Consider the following 17,922-nt stretch of genomic DNA (forward strand, 5'->3'; position numbering starts at 1 on the left):
TTGCAAAAAAGAAGGCTTATAACTTAATGATTTCATTGATTGCCATCAATGTGCTGTGTAAATTAATATTTACAGACAGTATATGTTGTGAAAAAAAACTCTTACAAAAGTACAGCTTATTCAGGTCATGAATCTGAGTGAAAACATGACCTTGTTATGCTTCTTTGGAAATCAATTAATGCACCTAAAGGAAATGAAAACAACCACCTGTTCCCTTCTCCATCTGCAAAATGTTACATATCATACAGTATTGTTACATACTTGATTTTCTAGGCATTTCACAGGAACAGATGAAGAAAGTGGAGTTTTCAACAGAAACTGGTAAATCTGACTAAAGTTATATAAAACTAATGGGCCAGAAGACTGGGCAGGGTTGACATATTGGCAGTTTTGCAAATTATTGTACTGAGCAATTTATGATTATGAAAACAAACAAATATTTTAGGGCTTTTTTACCAAGCAGAAATAAACCTTGGATCTATGCTCTGAGTCACTCTTGTTCTGAAGTCATAGATAGCAGAGTGGCCTTGTGTTGTACAGGAGTAATAGCCATAAAAGTATTAGACATAATACTTTTACGTTTCAGGGAAAGCTTGTTAATGGCCTCTCTTTTCTCTGCAGTGGGCAATACTGTCTTTAACAGGAAAGCAAGAAATTATTTTGAAAGCAGACTGATTTATTATTTAGTTATTTTATTATTATTTTATTTTATTATTTTAATCGTATCCCATGAAAAGTGGGTGGTGTAGAAAGGGGAAGAGTAGAAGAAGGACTTAAAAGTAGAGAAAGACTGAATTTTGTGAGACTTCTAGGGAATTTTGGTGGGAAAAACAGATATTTAATAGATTAAAAGTTAGAGATGGGTAAAATATATGCAAGAAATGGACAAATACACATGCTTTAATTTTTTTTAACCTATCATCATTCTGTGGACATTTTCTACATATAATTTATTCATTATTTTTCCCAAAAAGCAAGTTTCTATACATATACATTACATGCATATGGTCTGAAAAGAGAAAGGAAAATATTTTGAGGATTTGACATAAACTTTCTAAATAAGCAAATCTAACATGCAGGGCCAGGGCTCTGCAATAAAGTCTCCATTTGTAGCTAACATAAATTCTTGCTCTTACTTCATACCTCGCATTTCCCCCTACTCAACAAACCAGAATGTTTGCAGGATTGTGCTTAACTAGTATTAGGGAGGGTGGACACCTTTTATGGCTCGAAAGATCCCTCTAGGAACCCAAATGCCAGCTCTCCTGAGGACTCGAAGGCTAATTAGGAGCCCAAGTCTGTGCTCTGTCCTGAGCCAAACATAATGTAATGCACACACACGAAGTTTGTCCCTCAAACTCATTTTTAGGGTGCAGAGAGAGAAGGTATTTGAGTAAATTGTGCCGCATCACTTTTTTTATTTTACAGACTGTGTTTTGCAGCTGTCTATTTAGGAAACAGTGCATTTCCGTAAGTTTCTTGTAGTCTATACAGAATATAATGTTGGTTTGTTTGCACTCGGCGTTTTTCAGAGTCAATGTGATGTTCTGAATAGTAAACATAGTACATTTCTACATTTCTATAACTTTACAGTAAATTTGTACAACTTTATGTCATCTTGTCCAAAGGCAGGACAAGATGTCTCTAGGAACAACTTCTCTAAATATTTGATATTTTCTACTGTATTGCACCAGGAATACAGCAGTTGAGCAGGGATGCAAAACAAACTTTGAAAAATTCTGAGCAGCAGTTGCTACATTTGCATCTTTGTTACGTATAGACACTTCTCTAATTAAAATCACATGTCCTGGTTTGACCCCCAACACAATTGAAGAATCCTTAGCTCTAATGGAGAGAATGTGTTAATTCATCTTTTCTTTCTCAGTTTATAGTTCTGTTTCCTCCTTTAGGTATTTGGTCAGTTCTCAGGCAGTTTGAAGACTTATATCTATTTACATTTATTCTTTCACTCTTCCTATCTCCATATATAATATTTGATTCAAAACAAAGAAACACATCCAATTTTGGTGGTTCCACAGAACCACCAAAAATAGGTTCAGAGTGTTTGCAGTCATACATAGACTTCTTAAAAATTCTTAAGTTGCCACAGTTTAGCAGGCCATTTAAGGTAAATTTCTTCACTTATCTTCTTCAGAAATTTTCAAATGTCTGCTAAAAATTGATTTAAACATTGAAACTAAGATATGGAAAATGCATTACAGCCTTCTCTCTCCCACCCCTAAAAAGATCTGGTGATCTCTGATGTCAGTTTGATCATTAGGTAATGAGTACTGTTTGATCATTAGGTAATATGAACTGAATCTGGAGTAGATGTATTTTGAATTAATTAGGTGGAGGGTATAACTAGGTGTTTACATAGCATTTGCCATAAAATTTTCAGCATTGGCCCTGGTTGCTTGTGTTCATTCTCTTCTACCATGGAGGTGGTGAGGCCTTCCACGATACTTGTCTGTGATGCGGAGTCTGTCACCATCAGTATGGTCACCCTCCTCATTTGTCAATTTGTCATGGTTTTCACTGGCTGATCTGGGGAAAGACTTTGTTTTTAACATTAGTCATTTTGCTGTCAGTAAAGCTTAAATAAAATTACAAATTGCTATATCAAGATGGGTAGCAGAGGACTGTGCCACAAATAACAGAATTTGAGGGAAATGTCAGGTTAAAGAAACTTTTCCGCAGACATCAGTGTTTAAATTCTACCTCAGTACATAAACTAGTCAACAGGATATTTCAGCTAGGAAAAGAAATGGCAGGATTATTTGAAAGCATTCAGTCACTGTCATGTTGTACTAGCATCTCACTGTGATTCAGAGGGCAATTTCTGTCATTCAGAAGGCCATGTCATTCTGTTAATTGTAGATGGTGCACCTGCAGAAGAGTGCAACAAGGTTTTATGGACATGGTTTTCCTTATCCATATCAGAACAACCAGTCTGATGTATTATGATGTATCCTTATGTCATCTTTTCTGGCCACTGTTGTTTCCTGTGTAAACACAGGAAAACGTAATTCGCCATTGCATTTTGACCAAATTATTGTGTTACAGTGGACGCTTTACCACCATGTATGTACATTGCAATGTCAGTAGGTACAAGCCCCAGGTAGAGAGCTTCTCCTAGTGCAAATAGCAAGAAGCTGCAATGTCCCTGATGCGGAATCTCTCACTGCCACCATAGTTATGCTTGCTAATTGACAACTTCTTCAAGTTTACCTGTCACGCTTCAAACAGAAGTTAATTTAATTTATTTGCAATGCTGTCCCACAGAGAATTGGAGAGGTACAAAGACTTGGTATACTGGGACAGAGAATCAGAAGCACCATTTGGAGGCTAGGGAAGGAGAAGGCTACACCTTGTTCAACTTTGTTCCCTGAAAAAAGTAGCAATGGATTTGTGTGCCAAGTGCTTCCATAAAATTGCAAACAAAATTAATTCTGACCAAAAAAAATTAACTCTCCATCTAAATAGTGAAGTTTGAGTGTAAGGAACATCTTGATCTAGTTTGTAGAGTAAAGCAGCATGTAATTTAAATTACTGATCTCAATGACAGAAATTTAGTCTGAATATCAGATTAATGTTACTAATGTACAGTCAAGGCTGTAGAGCATTGGGAATTATCCCCTGAATTCTTATTAATTATTAAATATTAGTGGAAGTTATTTTTACTTTACTTTTTAGCTGTGCTAAGGAACGTGAAGGACTGAAGCATGGCTTTGCCAAGGGCGAGTCCTGCCTGACCAACCCAGTGGTCTTGAATGATGGAGTGGACAGGGGAAGGGCTACAGGCTGTGCCTCTGCTCTGCTCTGGTGAGACCTCACTTGCAGTGCTGCATCCAGCTCTAGGGTCCTCAGCTCAGGAAGGACATAGACCTCTTCGAGTGAGTTCAGAGGAGGGACACAGAGCTGTCACAGAGAAGTGGTTCTTACAACCCACAGAGGGTTGGAGAACCACTCCTAGGAGGAAAGGCTGAGAGAATTTGGTTTGTTCAGCCTGGAAAATTAAAGTCTGCAGGTCATCCCAGCTGTTTTTAAGTTCCATTTTGAAAATATGAGACCTGTGAGAAGAAATCTTGAATCTGATTGTAATAAGACTGACAGTAACCTCTAGTTTTTCCCTTCTTTTAATCTTTTTTGTTTATGATTAAGGTAGTTTAAGTTTCATGTATGATATCTGTTTTCTTTTCTTTACACTTGAAATAACAAGATTGAATGTCCACAGACTTGATGTTTATATAGCCTTTTACAATTTTAAAGTCTATGTAACATATATGTTATTTGGTTTAGGCATACTATTTTAGTAAAGATTATACAACAGCTATGCTGAATGGGGACAAAGATCCTAGGAAAGTGGCAAAGCTATTAGAGATAATTCTAAATGTCAAACAGTAGGATTTAACTAGATGACAAATAAGACATGAAACAGAACAGTCTTTGCAGACAACTTGGCATTACTTTGTAATGGAAGGAGGATTGCAGACATGAATTGAGTTCAAAGTCTTCTAATGGATGCAGGGTGGGAGAGACTCCAGAGTCAATGTTTGTGTGGTTTCTGATTTAACCCTTCTGACTTATGCAAAAATCTGCATAAATAAAATAAAATAATTTTAAAACCCCAAAACACCAATAACAAAAATTTTAAAAACAAACAAAAAAAAAATCCCTAAACCCCCCCCAGAAATAATAAAAAAATAAATTAAAACATTTTAAAAAAATAAATAAAAAAAATTTAAAAAAACCCAAACAGAAAATATATGGAACTGGACATTTAGCTTCTTTTTAATGATGGTTTATCCAGCTCCATTGCCTAAAATATTTATACCCGTATCTTTCCACAATGTGATGCTCTTTGTAAGCTAAATACAAATTTGAAAACCTCCAAACTCACAGCTTGAAACAATCATCTTTAGAAGAGGAGATTGCATGCCCTTTGGATCAGAACAACAATACAACCACCACCTAATGCAACTGAGTGTGGAGTTAAATTTTTTTTATTCTATGGTCTCTATATTGAATTTGTAACCCCCAGTACTTTAATTAGCATGAAACCAGCTGCACTGAGCTCAAAATGAGATGATTATTAGAAAGCTAGACTTCCACTATGGTTTTCACCCAGAGAAAACACAGTTATAAAATTTCGTGTCTCAGGAGGTTTTTGTGTTGATATTTTAGTACTGACTCTTCAAGGATGAAAAAGAGTTATCATTTTTCATCTCCTATTTCTAGATTGACAATAATTTAAGTACAATTCCCAGTGTCTCAAGGGAAAGTATTGCCTATTATGAAAAACAAATAATCTAATTCTGCTACTGAGCTCTGTATGTAGAAGCATGGCAATATAGAGAAGCTATTTGAATTATAAATACTGGCATTATCAATTTACTGACAGGAAATAAATTACATTAAAATGGTAAAAAAAAAGGCATTTTAACTTCTTTGGGAGAAAAATAATTTCTAATTTGTTTTCTTCTTGACTCAGAACTAAAAAAAAGTGGAAAAAAGCTGGTGTTTAACCAATTTTGATTTTCTTATCCTTGCAAGCATCCTAAATGAGATTAATTAACAGCTGGAATATGGCTGAAAAAGGGAAGTCACCCAATTTAACTGGATTTTGCACATTATCATATAGATGTTATTATGGAGGATCACAGAGTGGTTGAGGCTGGAAGAGACCTGCAGAGATCCAACTCCCCTGCTCAAAACAGAGGTAGCTGGAAAAATTTTTCGAGGCTGTTTTCAGACAGGCTTTGGATATCTCTCAGGTGGAGATATTACTAAATTCTTTAATAGGTGCTCATTTAGATAACAGACCCCCCTTGCAGCATACAAGTGGAAGGTATTTAGTCTCACATATATCTCAGCTGATTTAAGAGCCTGTTAGGCTGACATTGTGAATTATCTTTCACCTATATACTTTTATGTACAGTAAGCCATGTCACAGGGACTCCTGTTATTGAATACCTGATATCCAGCTGAGCAGACAGCTGCTGCTCTTTGGCATCTATAATAGTCTTGTAATCTTCACTTTTAAAAAGTCATGTTTTTATGAATATAGTATAAAACTCTTCTAACTTTGACTAAAGTGACACACATGCATTCCAGACAAATTTCAGAATATGACACCTATGGATGGCAAGAAAACACGCATACCTTTGGGGCATTTTCTGTTAATGACAGTAATCTTCCAAAATAAATAGTTACTCCAAAGAAATCCTACTACATTGCAAGCATACTGACAGCTCATGCAGCCCTGCCTTGCCACAGAGTGCTGTAGGCAAAGTATTATTGCTAAACTCTCTGTAGGCATTAGCTAAAGTTCCATTTGGCAGCTTCAAGATTGAAATAATCGAATGAGACAATTAAGTGTTGGAGGGAGCTCCCAGTGAGAGTGTCCTCTTGTGAGACTTTTGCTAAGCTCTTGCAGAGCATGATGATGATCCATGCCAGAGATAATGAATACACTTCAGAGAAAATTTTCCACTTTTGGAACAATAGGAGGTGTGAAGTATTTTCTTATAGTCTCCAGAGTGAGTATGTGGGTATACAGCAGGAAACCCAAGATCTTTAACTGTTCCTCTTTATCTCCACCACCTCTTTTTTGCTTGGAGTCAGAAGAGTTGTAACATATGCATAGCTCTGGACTGCGAGGCTGCAAGGGCAAAATGGAAATGTCACATCCATTCAAATGAAGTACATATCACCCACACAAGGAACAGCTCTTCTGAGTCATATGGAGAAGAAAACAAGATTATGATATTTTTTCCCATTTGTTTCTCACTCCTATTTTGTGTAGGCTGGTGCACTGTTGTCAGCAACCTTCCGCTCCAAGTAAAAGGGTGATGACTTCTTCCATCTTCTTCCCTAAGTACTTTCAGGTTAAAACCTGAGCTCATACTTTTAAATTTAGGCCAGAGTAGGGAAAGGAAAGCATAAAGTGAGAAAAACAAGATTTCTTCCATAAAAAGTCACAGTAGAAATTCACCATGTTTACTTTATACAGGAAAAAAAGTTTAAAGGAACTCTTAATCTTCTCCCTAAATTTTAGACCTGAATACCTTGTAGTAGTAATAAATGTTTTTTTCTTGACATTAAATACAATAATTTGATTGAGAAAAGGTAGTTTGGAAAAATCTGCAACTTCAAATTACGGTCCCTTTACCCTATTAAAAAGAAAAGCTGGACTTCAGATTTTTACAACTCTTTGTTACCCGTGTTACCATATTATCTTAACCTCTTTGCAAGAGAAGAAATTCGTATGAGACAAGTGACAGACAATTACTGCATGGGTAACAGGTGGTGTCAAAGGTCCAGTCATGACAGTTATGTAGTCCTTCTGAGTTGTCCTTTTAATTTAACAAAACTTAAAAAGAGGGAGGGAATGGGGGAGATGTTAAAGCTCTTTATATTAAGGCAGTGAGTATTGTAGTATTGACCTCAGTGGAAGAAATTTCTAAGAAGGTTTTTAATAATCATCATCATCATGACCACAATTATCATCTTGTGTTGTTCTTTGTATTTATTAAACAGCATTCTGTTTGTGATTTGAGATTTTTTGAATACTTATTAGCATTTACGTTTGCTATCCTAAACCCTCTTTAATGATAATTTGTGTTATAAATTTCATTGGACATTGTCATAATTCCAAGATGGTAATTTTATTTAGCTTATCAATAGATATAATCATGAATGAAAAGAAAATTCCTTAGATCTGAGAAAGCAAGAAGTGTCTAACCTCTCTAATATCTTCTGAGGTGAAAGTTCCCCTTAGCAAAAACTTTTAAACTTGACCTAGCTGGTTTGCCAAAGAAAACCAAGCAACCCCACATTGAGTTAGACCAGAACATTTCAGATATTTCAAAGATACACTGTTATAGGATAAATAAGCTTCACAAACTGTATAATGATGCCCTACTACTATTAATCTTTGTGACCACTTATTAAATTCCTCCCCCTTCATCAAATTATGTCAGGCAGCCTCACTCATTGCAAGATAGGTGTCAGGTAGTGAAATATATTCATATAAAGCCCAAAGCACTAAAATCTGGAGAAAATTAGTTGAGAAAAAATTAATTTTCATGGGAAATCTTCAAATAATACAGATATATTACTGACATTTAATACACAGGTAACAGACTTACATAGAAGTGTGCCATTTATCAATCCCCCAAACTGAACAAAAACTAAATTTCCTTCACCTCCATTTCTGTAATTTTGCTGAAGAGGTCAGAGTTTATCACACCTGAAATTTTAAATATTCTTGTCAAATGCCAGACAGGAACCAATGACACTTGGGGAATCTAGTTATTCACGTATTGTCATTACTTGGCAAGATTTTGCTCTGATCATGAGGTTTTGATTAAAACCTTTTATACTTTCATACTAAAAACATTTTTACTTACAGCCCAAAGTTCCATCTTACCTGTTATGAAATACTTAGGAAATAAAGCATAAATAAAAGTCCTATTACAAGGAACACACTTGCAGTTAAAAGTCTACTATTACTTGACTATAGAGGCAGGCTCTCAGAGTTCAACTGGGTTTACACCTGCAACTAAAGAAATCTGGAAAAAAAAATGCCTGTGGTACAAAGTAGTAAGGATTTGAAGAATAGGCAGTGGACAGAATGAACAATAATATAAAGGGTTAAAAATGAAAGACAGTCAAATTCACAGATCTTTTCCTATCTAGTTCACAAAAAATAAGTATGGTTCAAATATTCATTTCAAAATCAATTTTGTCTGGAAAAATATTTAGAAATTACCCAAATGGCTTCTGTATGGGGAAACACTTATAACTTCCAGTAATTAACATTGGTGTTGTTGCCCTGGTGTTTTGTGTACCAGTTTCAATTAAAAATCCATTTTCCATGGATAGAAGCCCTGAAAACAATTATTTGCCATGGAAATATTGACACAATGCAAAACACAAATAGGACCAGTTCTGCCTCTAGACACAAGTGATTCATACAGCATTGAATCACTGTTCCACACAGGCAACTTGATTTCCTGGCTCTATCACTCCTCCCTTTATATTCTAAAACATTATGCTAGAATGTTGGCCATGATATTAACTTACACAACTACTTTATTAGTAAAAACTACCAAATTATCTACAGACCTACACAAATTGTTCTTCTGTGTCATGGAATTAGATAGCAATGCCATGCTTCATCTAAAGCCTCCCATTCTGTACTTTTGAAGATTAGGTCAGTATGCCATATGGTTAACCTCAAGTTCCCTCAAGGAAAACACTTCTTTATAGTCAACATATCTAAGAAGTTGTAATTACTTGGCCTTAATTCTTTGGGATTATTTCAGTTGTACTCTCTTGTGCTTATTTGTTATTTCTTATGGTTTACTGAGAGCTAGTTGTTTGCTTGATGCTGTGCAGGCATAAAGACACTGAGTAATGCACTTTTTTATTTCTAATGGGGTTTTTTTCCTTCTTTTTTTGTGCAATAGAGTATTGTCATTTTGAGGTTTCACATAACACTTCTAACTCAAATCTGAGCTTGGAATACAATTTTCCAGGATGAATACATGATATACATGCAGATATACAAAAGACATTTATTTCATGTAGAGAAATAGTTTGTACTTTCATGAGCAAAAAGTCATATAACCAACATACAAAGCATTTAAATTCCACAATCCCATGTTGTCCTGTTGTTGCAAAGAAAGATAGTTTGTAACAAAACTCCACTTCCAATTTAGAGGGTTTAGAAAATTTTGATTCACATTTTGAGACTATGATCCTTTCCTAGCCTGTTATCCAAATCCTTCCTGATTTTAAGCCAAAATTCAACAGAGTTAAATAAAGGTGAGATCTGGCCAAATAATTTTTAGTGTAAAATGAATCTTGTAAAAACATTTTGGACTAGCACAATGCTAAGTAGTGCTTTATGTAATCAAGCTAAATAGCTGTTTGTTTGCTGATATGTTGCTGCCTGTTGATCAGGGCTTTCTAGGTGCAGCAGCAAGAAGTTAGCATTTCTTCAAGCTCATGACTGGGCATCTTTCTGAAAAAGGAAAACCACAAACATGTGATGGAAAGACAACCATGCCTCGCTAAGAAATATGAAGCATGGCAGTCATAGCTGTTCTGTTCTTCCTGCTCAGCCTTGCAACAGTAGGAAAAACCTGATGGGGAGAGAAGTTGCCACGTGGTGAATATCTGTTCCGTGAAATCCTGAAATAAATGAATTATACTTTTCCTAGCAGTTAGACTATTCCTCAAGAAAAGAAAAATAAAAAAGAAATATCAGACACAGCCAAATGCGTCAGGCAGATGTGGCTGGAGAAGCTACCTGAGGTGCCAGCTGGATTTATTTTAGCATTCTTGGAGAGACTGAAGACACGAATGGCTGCTTTGAATTTAATCTATGTTATTTCCTGCCTGCTGGCATTACTTACAGGACATTTGCTGTCCACTCTGTTATGCCCTTCAAATGTTTGGTTTGAGTTTTTCCCTTCAATTTTCCTTCAATTTTATTAATTTTTAATGCACATTTTTCATTAAAAGATACAAAAATATTAAATTGTTGCCTTAATAATTTGGCTCCGATCTCTTTGTTCCTAACCAAAGACAGACAGCAATTCATGGTAAAGAGCAAAGGCAAATGTTTAAGAGAGATTTTTGGCAATAAAATAAATTTGTGAAATAGTTTCTGACTTTTTTCTGAAACAAAGCTGATTTCTAGAACTACTAGAAAGTTTCTGTGATACCATTGCCCTTGTGAAGCTTAATTGCAGCTCATATTGTAATTGTGTAATATGAGCCCTGCTAGTGACATAGTTTATTCAGAATTTTTATTTAGAAAAGCTGAACCAGTGAACTTGATTAAAATTTGTAGAGTTGACCCTAATCTTACTGGCCAAATACTGTGCTCCACCATCTAGTAGTGTAGCAGCTAAATGTTCTGAGGCCAAACTGTGCTGGAAATACCAAGGGCACAGAATTTAAAGGTTTTTATATGGACTATGTCCATCAGCTCATGAAGGTGTAAGGATTAGTGCATTTGTATGCAAGTATGTATAGATACATCTACATGCACATGTTCACATGCATTCTGGATGGGCATCTCTGTTTCTGTAGTTTCAGACACTGAGTGCTTATTAACAGATGTGTTAAGCACATATTTGGATGATGGCAAGTCTTGAACCCTGTGTGTTGTTTCATCATTTCTGTAGTTTTTTGACAAATAAAATTCTAGAGGTCTTTTTATTGTGTTTCTTTGAGGTTTTGGGCTTCTTTCTTAGTATTTATTTTACAGAGTGGTTAAAACCCCAGTCCTTTACACTTCTCTGCAGCTATGTCCATATTCCTGCATGAGTCTGCCCACAACCTGTCAGGTCCCTATCGATGTTTTCTTGACCAAAAATCATCAACAACTATCATGCGCTGTGGCTTTTGAAAATGCAGCTGTGCCAACTGACCAGCAGCTCTCTGTGAGCTTACTGCCTGGCTAGTTGCTATTTCTCGGCTGCTGGGTGAGCCTAAACAGAACAACTCAGCTCTGATGGATCAAACAAACAGCTCTGGAGCCTGAATGAGGCCTCAGGGCAATATTTTGTACAGGCTGGTTGAAAGAGCTTAATATTTTGAAAACTCCATGTCTGTAAATTTTTTTTAAACTGTCCAAGGCACTCCAGGGCACCAGTGAGAGAAAGACAGACACACAGACAGCATGACTGCCTAAGCCTTGTTTCCTCAGGAAACCAAGCTAAAAATGTGCCTAGAGATATTTTTAATGTCACAAACTATTAAGCAGTCCTCAAGATGAGGAAAAGAAATACCTACACTACATAATATTTGAAGGAAGATTTCAAATGAGTGTGCAAAATGAGAAGAGTAAAAATCCATTCAGTGTTGTATAAACTGATAATTTTGGGGTGAAAAAGAGTGTCTTTGCTTTCCACAATTTATACTTAAACAACTGCAGTAATACTAAATGCTTTTTCTTTATATATGCTGATGAAACAGTTCATGGCAATAGCATGTCTCTTGTTAAAGCAAGGTTAATTTTATTGGACCTGCTCAGAATGTTGTCCCATACAAATTCTTTGTTGCATGTTGTGGTTTTTTTCTCTTCTAGAAATATTTACAGATGCCTTCCTTTTTCACAAAAATATCTTTACAGCACTCACTGCTTATCTGATCTAATATTTTGTGAGTTTTGCTCATGACTTTCAGATCACATCCCATGTTCCTGATCAAAAAGAAGGATCATGTATCTTGAATATGGAATACAAATTAACAAGCCTGGATGAAAGAATATTCTTTTTCTTTTTATGAGATTGACTATCCAGACATACACTGTCAAGAACCTGTAATGCAAATATGGACCTGTCCTGGGTACAGAGACAGGGGAGTGGAGCTTTTAGTGCTGCCTATTCAGTATCACACATGTCACTGCTGGGGAAGAAAGATTTCCATGGAAAAAAACCCAGGCAAAGTTGGCCATTTTTGCCTGGCTCTCTGCAGGAAAAGGCACTGGGTCACCCTGTGCAGGCCTAGCCCCCCTCCATGACTGGCAGTTCCTTTTCCTTCTCCTCTGAACCACAGCCTTTGTGGATTCGTGTTGAAAGACAGCAACAGTGAGTCTTGGTGGCCAAGAAGGCCAATGGGTCCTGGCCTGTGTCAGGAATAGTGTGGCCAGCAGGAGCAGGGAGGTCATTCTGCCCCTGTACTGGCACTGGTGAGGCCTCACCTCGAGTGCTGTGTCCAGCTCTGGGCCCTCAGTTTGGGAAGGACCTTGAGACACTTGAGCATGTCCAGAGGAGGCAACGAGGCTGGTGAGGGGCTTGGAACACAAACCCTGTGAGGAATGGCTGAGGGAGCTGGGGCTGTTTAGCCTGGAGAAAAGGAGACTTGGGGTGACCTTATAACTCTCTACAACTCCCTGAAAGGTGGCTGTGGTCAGGTGGGGGTTGGTCTCTTTCTCCAGGCAGCAGCTGACAGAACCAGAGGACAGAGTCTCAAGCTGCACCAAGGGAAATATAGGTTGGCTATTAGGAGGAAGTTTTGTACAGAAACGATTATAAATGGTCTGCCTAGGGAGATGGTGGAGTCACCATCCCTGGTTGCGTTTAAAAAACCACTGGATGTGGCACTCAGTGCCATTGTTCTGTTGTTAGGGCACGTTAGGGCGTGGGTTAGACTCGACTATCTTTAAGGTCTTTTCCAGCCTAGTGATTCTGTGGATTCTGCGACATGCCACTTGAGAAAAAGAAGAGAGAGTGGTGGTGGCACAGGAGCAAGCTGTGTGGAGTCCAAGCCCCAGCAGAGCCAAGTGGAGTGGTGCCAGTGCTGGAGGCAGCTGTGCAAAGTTGAACCAATGGAGTGGATTCATCTGAGGACAGCACGTGGGCAAGACGGATGATCTAGCTTCCAGGGGGTTTGTTTGATGTAGCTCTCATCGCTTTCTTGCATTGAAGGGGTGTGAAGGGGAGTGGATGCAAATGTTATGCCACAAAAACTTGTTTTTACAGTGGTGAATACCCTTTGGTGGATAAAACACCCTCTCTCTTTTGTACACTCTTTGTTATTACAATTGCTGTGATTATTGTGATTTTCATTAAACTGTGATTCCAATTTATAATTTCTCTTAGTCCTTTATTGAAAGGAGGAGAGGGGAAAGGGAGCATCCTGAGTAGGTTTAATTTTCCAGCTCTGTTTAAAATAGTACAGCACCTGCTACCAAAGTACAACTGATAATGTCAAAAGCTGCTGAGAACAGAGAGACATATATACTGAAGATACTGGGTAGTATCTTCATAACTTTGAGAATGCAAATAGTCCCATTAATGTTAATGAAATTTTCTACAAATTTGAAGTTACAGACCTGCTAAAGAAATAGAACTGAGGCCTATTTTATCAGATTTACCCAGGAAAATATTCCTAACACAAACTGGTGACTAGATAACTCCTTCTAGAATTGACATATAAGGTTTAAAAGTTTATTCAAATCTGCTTTACCACTGGAAAATATTTTACACTCTTTCATTATATATCTGCATTTCATTAGGCACAAATTGCTTTTCTTTCTAACAGGGTCATCATTCAGATTAAGGTCCAAACAACTCTTAATCAACACATTACAAACTCAGATCCTGCCCTTTCCACAAGGTCCAGCCTTGAGTGAGTCCTGTACCAGGACCTCACAATCTTTTGAGGATCCCAAGGGCAAAAAGAAGGGTGTGAGTACTAACACAGAGTGTGAGTTTTCCCCATTGCTTGCCTGCTTGAACTGCCTTTTCATTAGGATATTTCCTGGCTCTCTTTTGTCTGAGACCAGCTTGTGCTTTTCAAAATGTAATTTGGAGCATAGCAAACTTCAGAAACTATTCTAAATGGGAAGACTCTAGTGTGACTGTCCCATTTCAGGCTATTTACCTGCAGACAGGAAAAGCTGAGATTTGTGTAGTCAACCCAGACTTTGCTACTTGGCTTTGGAGCCAGGATGTGGGCCCTGGTCTCTCTTATTTAGCAATCCAGATTGGGCCTTGGTGCCTACACCTGGGTACTTAATAGTGATGCAGCAAAAAGCAGTATTTCTTCAGAGATAGACAATTTCAAGTATTGTAGGATTTACAGGAGCGGAAAAGAGTTTGCAGAATAACCCAGTAATTCACCTGAGCCCCAAAAGTGTTTTTCCCTTTTCCACATACCCCTGTTGGACAGGTCACAACAGTGTGTTGCAGGCACTGCATCTGTAAATACAGATTAGAGGATAAAATCTGGACCTCTTATTTTGGAGCTGGTAGCTATGCCTTTGGCAGTTTCACAACTCTGCTTGGGAAAAGAGACAGGAGTTCACTCAAAGTTGCAGGGAAAACTGTATTACCTTACATGACTAGGAGAGGTGGTAGAAATGGAAATTTTGACCCATCCCAAGTTGCTTGTAAGGAAATTAATGAAATTTTTCTTTCCTTTAATACGTTACAGTTCTAACATTTGATGAGAAGACTCACTCTCACAAATTATTTCATTTTACTTCAAAATGCATTTATTTAGATATAAGTTCTGTGATATGATTTCTCATGCGCATCCATAAGGATACGTAAGAAAAGAGGTGAAAGTATTAAATTGTTTAGTTAGCTGGTCTGTTAGGATATAGAATCACTCATTTCTCTGAGACTCCACTGTGCCTTTTTTGGGTACACTTGAGCTGCATTTGAGCTTTCTCCTGTGTATTTTTTTATCTACTGCTTTATGTTAGATATCCATAGTCCTATTCCCATGTGATTTTAACATAAACATTTTCTCTGGATTACTAGGACGCTATATTCATAATGAACCATTTCAATAATTCTTTTAGATCAATTCTATACACCAAGAAAAAACCCAGGCTTTTTTTCTTTTTTTACCATAAGTGTGCCTATTTTCATACAGCTGAAATCAGTTATTTGAAAATACACCGGTGCAGAAATATACAATTCTATCAAATTCAGAAAACATTGGCCAGCAGTGCTTCCCTACCATGTCCAAATCAACTTCATTTGTACCCGCAAGTCTTGAAAAGTGTGAATAAAAGCAAATAAGAAAAAATAATAGCTATTTTTCAGACAGAAGTTATCTATAAACGTTTTACTGTGATTTTTATCTTGCATAAAGCACTGCTGGATTTTATTTTTTGCATTTGACAACATAAATAGACCACAATTCGTGTGTAAATTCTTAAGTTTAAAAGTGTTTGAAAAGTGTTTTTAAAAGGGTATGATCCACAGCATCACAAAAACAACTGGGTTGTAAAAGACCTTTGAGATCATCCAGTCCATACTATGAGCTAGCACCACTGTGTCAACCAGATCATGGCCCTGAGTGCTGCATCCACTCTTTTCTTAAACATCTCCAGGGACAGTGATTCCATCACCTCCCTGAGCAGCCCATTCCAATCTCCAGTCACTCTTCCTGTGAAGAAATTCCTGAAGTGCAGCCTAAACTTCCCCTGGCACAGAAGGCTAGTGGGGAGGCTGTGGCCTCTTGTCCTGTCACTGATTATCTGGAAGAAGAGATCAACCTCACCCAGCTATGCCCTCTTCTCAGGCAGTTCAGGAGACTGATAAAGGTCACCCCTGAGCCACCTCTTCTCCAGGTTAAACACTCCCAGCTCCCTCAGACACTCCTCATAGGACTTGTGTTCTAAGCCCTTCACCAGCCTTGTCCTTCTCTGGACATGCTCCAGCATCTCAACACCCTTCCTGAATTGGGGGGCCCAGAACTGGACACAGAACTTGAGGTGCAGTCTCACCAGTGCTGAGTACAGGGGGACAATCCCTGCCCTGCTCCTGCTGGCCACGCTATTGCTGATACAGGCCAGGATGCCACTGGCCTTCTTGGACAGCTGGGCACATTCCTGGCTCATGTTCACCTGGTGTCAGTCAGCACCCCCAAGTCCCTTTCTGCCTGGCTACTGTCCAGCACCAATGCCCGAAGCTCAGTGTTCTTATTCCCTGTTTATCTGTTATTTCAGTTTGAATAACTGAAACTAAAAAGAAATATGTAAATTTCTTGGGTACTCAGTAACTACACTTTCAGAGAATACGTTTGTAAGACCAGTCCTTTGAAGTAGCACCCTATTTAGCAAATCAATAACTCCCACACTGAATACTTCCTCGGTACTTCTCATTCAGACCTCTTTTGTAGGTAAAATGAGTATAAGTAAAAGCAGCCCTGTTTTGCAGTGGTTTTTAACTTGAGAAAATAAACAGTGTTTTATAGCTGGTCATGGGTATCTACCACTTCTTGTTTGTTTTCTTCTCTTCTTCTTGCTGTGGCTGGCATCTCTTTCTCATCCCCACCTGTTTGTTCAGTGGTGCAGCTGCAGCAGAGAGTGCATTAATAAATTGAACTGGGCCCATGCGTCTCTGGCCCAAGTGCCTGGTGTTGTTTCTGTATTGAGCTCCTGCTGAGGAGCTCAGTGCAACAGGAGCACTGAAGTTACTTGAAGGCAGGACATACTTTCTTGAACTCCCCAACCTATCTAATATTGACAGGGTTAACTGCTGCCTTACCTACCTGGAAAGGTGCATAAAATTTTATATTTCTGTTCCTTCAAAGTATTTTTTTCTGGTTTTATCTTCAGGCATTAAACCTTCTATTAAATATAATTTTGAAGCTAATTAAGTACTTTTGTTCTAATATGTACAATATCTAAAATGTATGTAGGTGTACAAGATGTATATGTACAGTATCTATTTTAGTCAAATATAGAGTCAGTAATGAATGTTTTTAAATATATGTTTAAGCCAAACTGTTTAAAATTATTTCCTTCTTCATTTAAATATCAAAATCTAAAAGGCTGTTTGGTGTTTTTTGTTCTGCTGGTTATTGCTTGATTTTTTTGTTGTTTGGTTTTGATGGCATCCCTAACATGCAAAGCAAATACAAAGAGCAAATTTGTACCGCTGCTTTGGTTGTTTGTGGTGTCTTCTGTAATAAAAGAAGATAATTGCTCTGACCTCATTTTGGCAGATTAAAAAGTTGTTTACAATGTTTTTTCTTCTTGCTTTAATTGTGCAGAGAAGACATTGCTATTAGAAACATATTTTTATTTCCATTTGTTTGTTATGACTACCAGTTCAGGGTTTGCCTAGTTATTTACAAAGTAATTTTTCCTTGACAAAGAACTATTTCTGAAGATAGTAAATTTCACCTGGTTTTTATATATATTAATTATACTGCAATTTACAGTTCCTTTCACAACAAAAGGGGAATTTTTCTCAAGTAAGTTGTGAGATACTAGCAGTAGGAACCAGGTAACAAGCAGCTGCATTTATATTTAAGATCTTTAATCCATAGAAATTATTTTATAGTAATAGTTCTTGGTAGCAGAAAAATATTATTAACAGTAATTTCTTGAGGACATTTTCTAAGAGCAATACTGAGTACTTACTGATACTCTTT

The 17,922-nt window shown here is 37.4% G+C and overlaps 1 protein-coding gene across 1 annotated transcript in view; it reads left to right on the top strand.

The window, feature by feature from the left end:
- LOC113459170 (uncharacterized) overlaps nucleotides 1-17,478 on the top strand; it is a 54,250-nt gene extending 36,772 nt beyond the window's left edge. The window contains exon 4 of the mRNA XM_074533612.1: nucleotides 13,202-17,478. The gene's annotated coding sequence lies outside the window, so the exon portion shown is untranslated. The remainder of the gene's footprint in view (nucleotides 1-13,201) is intronic.
- The last annotated feature ends 444 nt before the right edge of the window (nucleotides 17,479-17,922 follow it).

This window comes from Zonotrichia albicollis, chromosome Z (assembly GCF_047830755.1).
Source record: "Zonotrichia albicollis isolate bZonAlb1 chromosome Z, bZonAlb1.hap1, whole genome shotgun sequence".
NCBI lineage: Eukaryota > Metazoa > Chordata > Aves > Passeriformes > Passerellidae > Zonotrichia > Zonotrichia albicollis.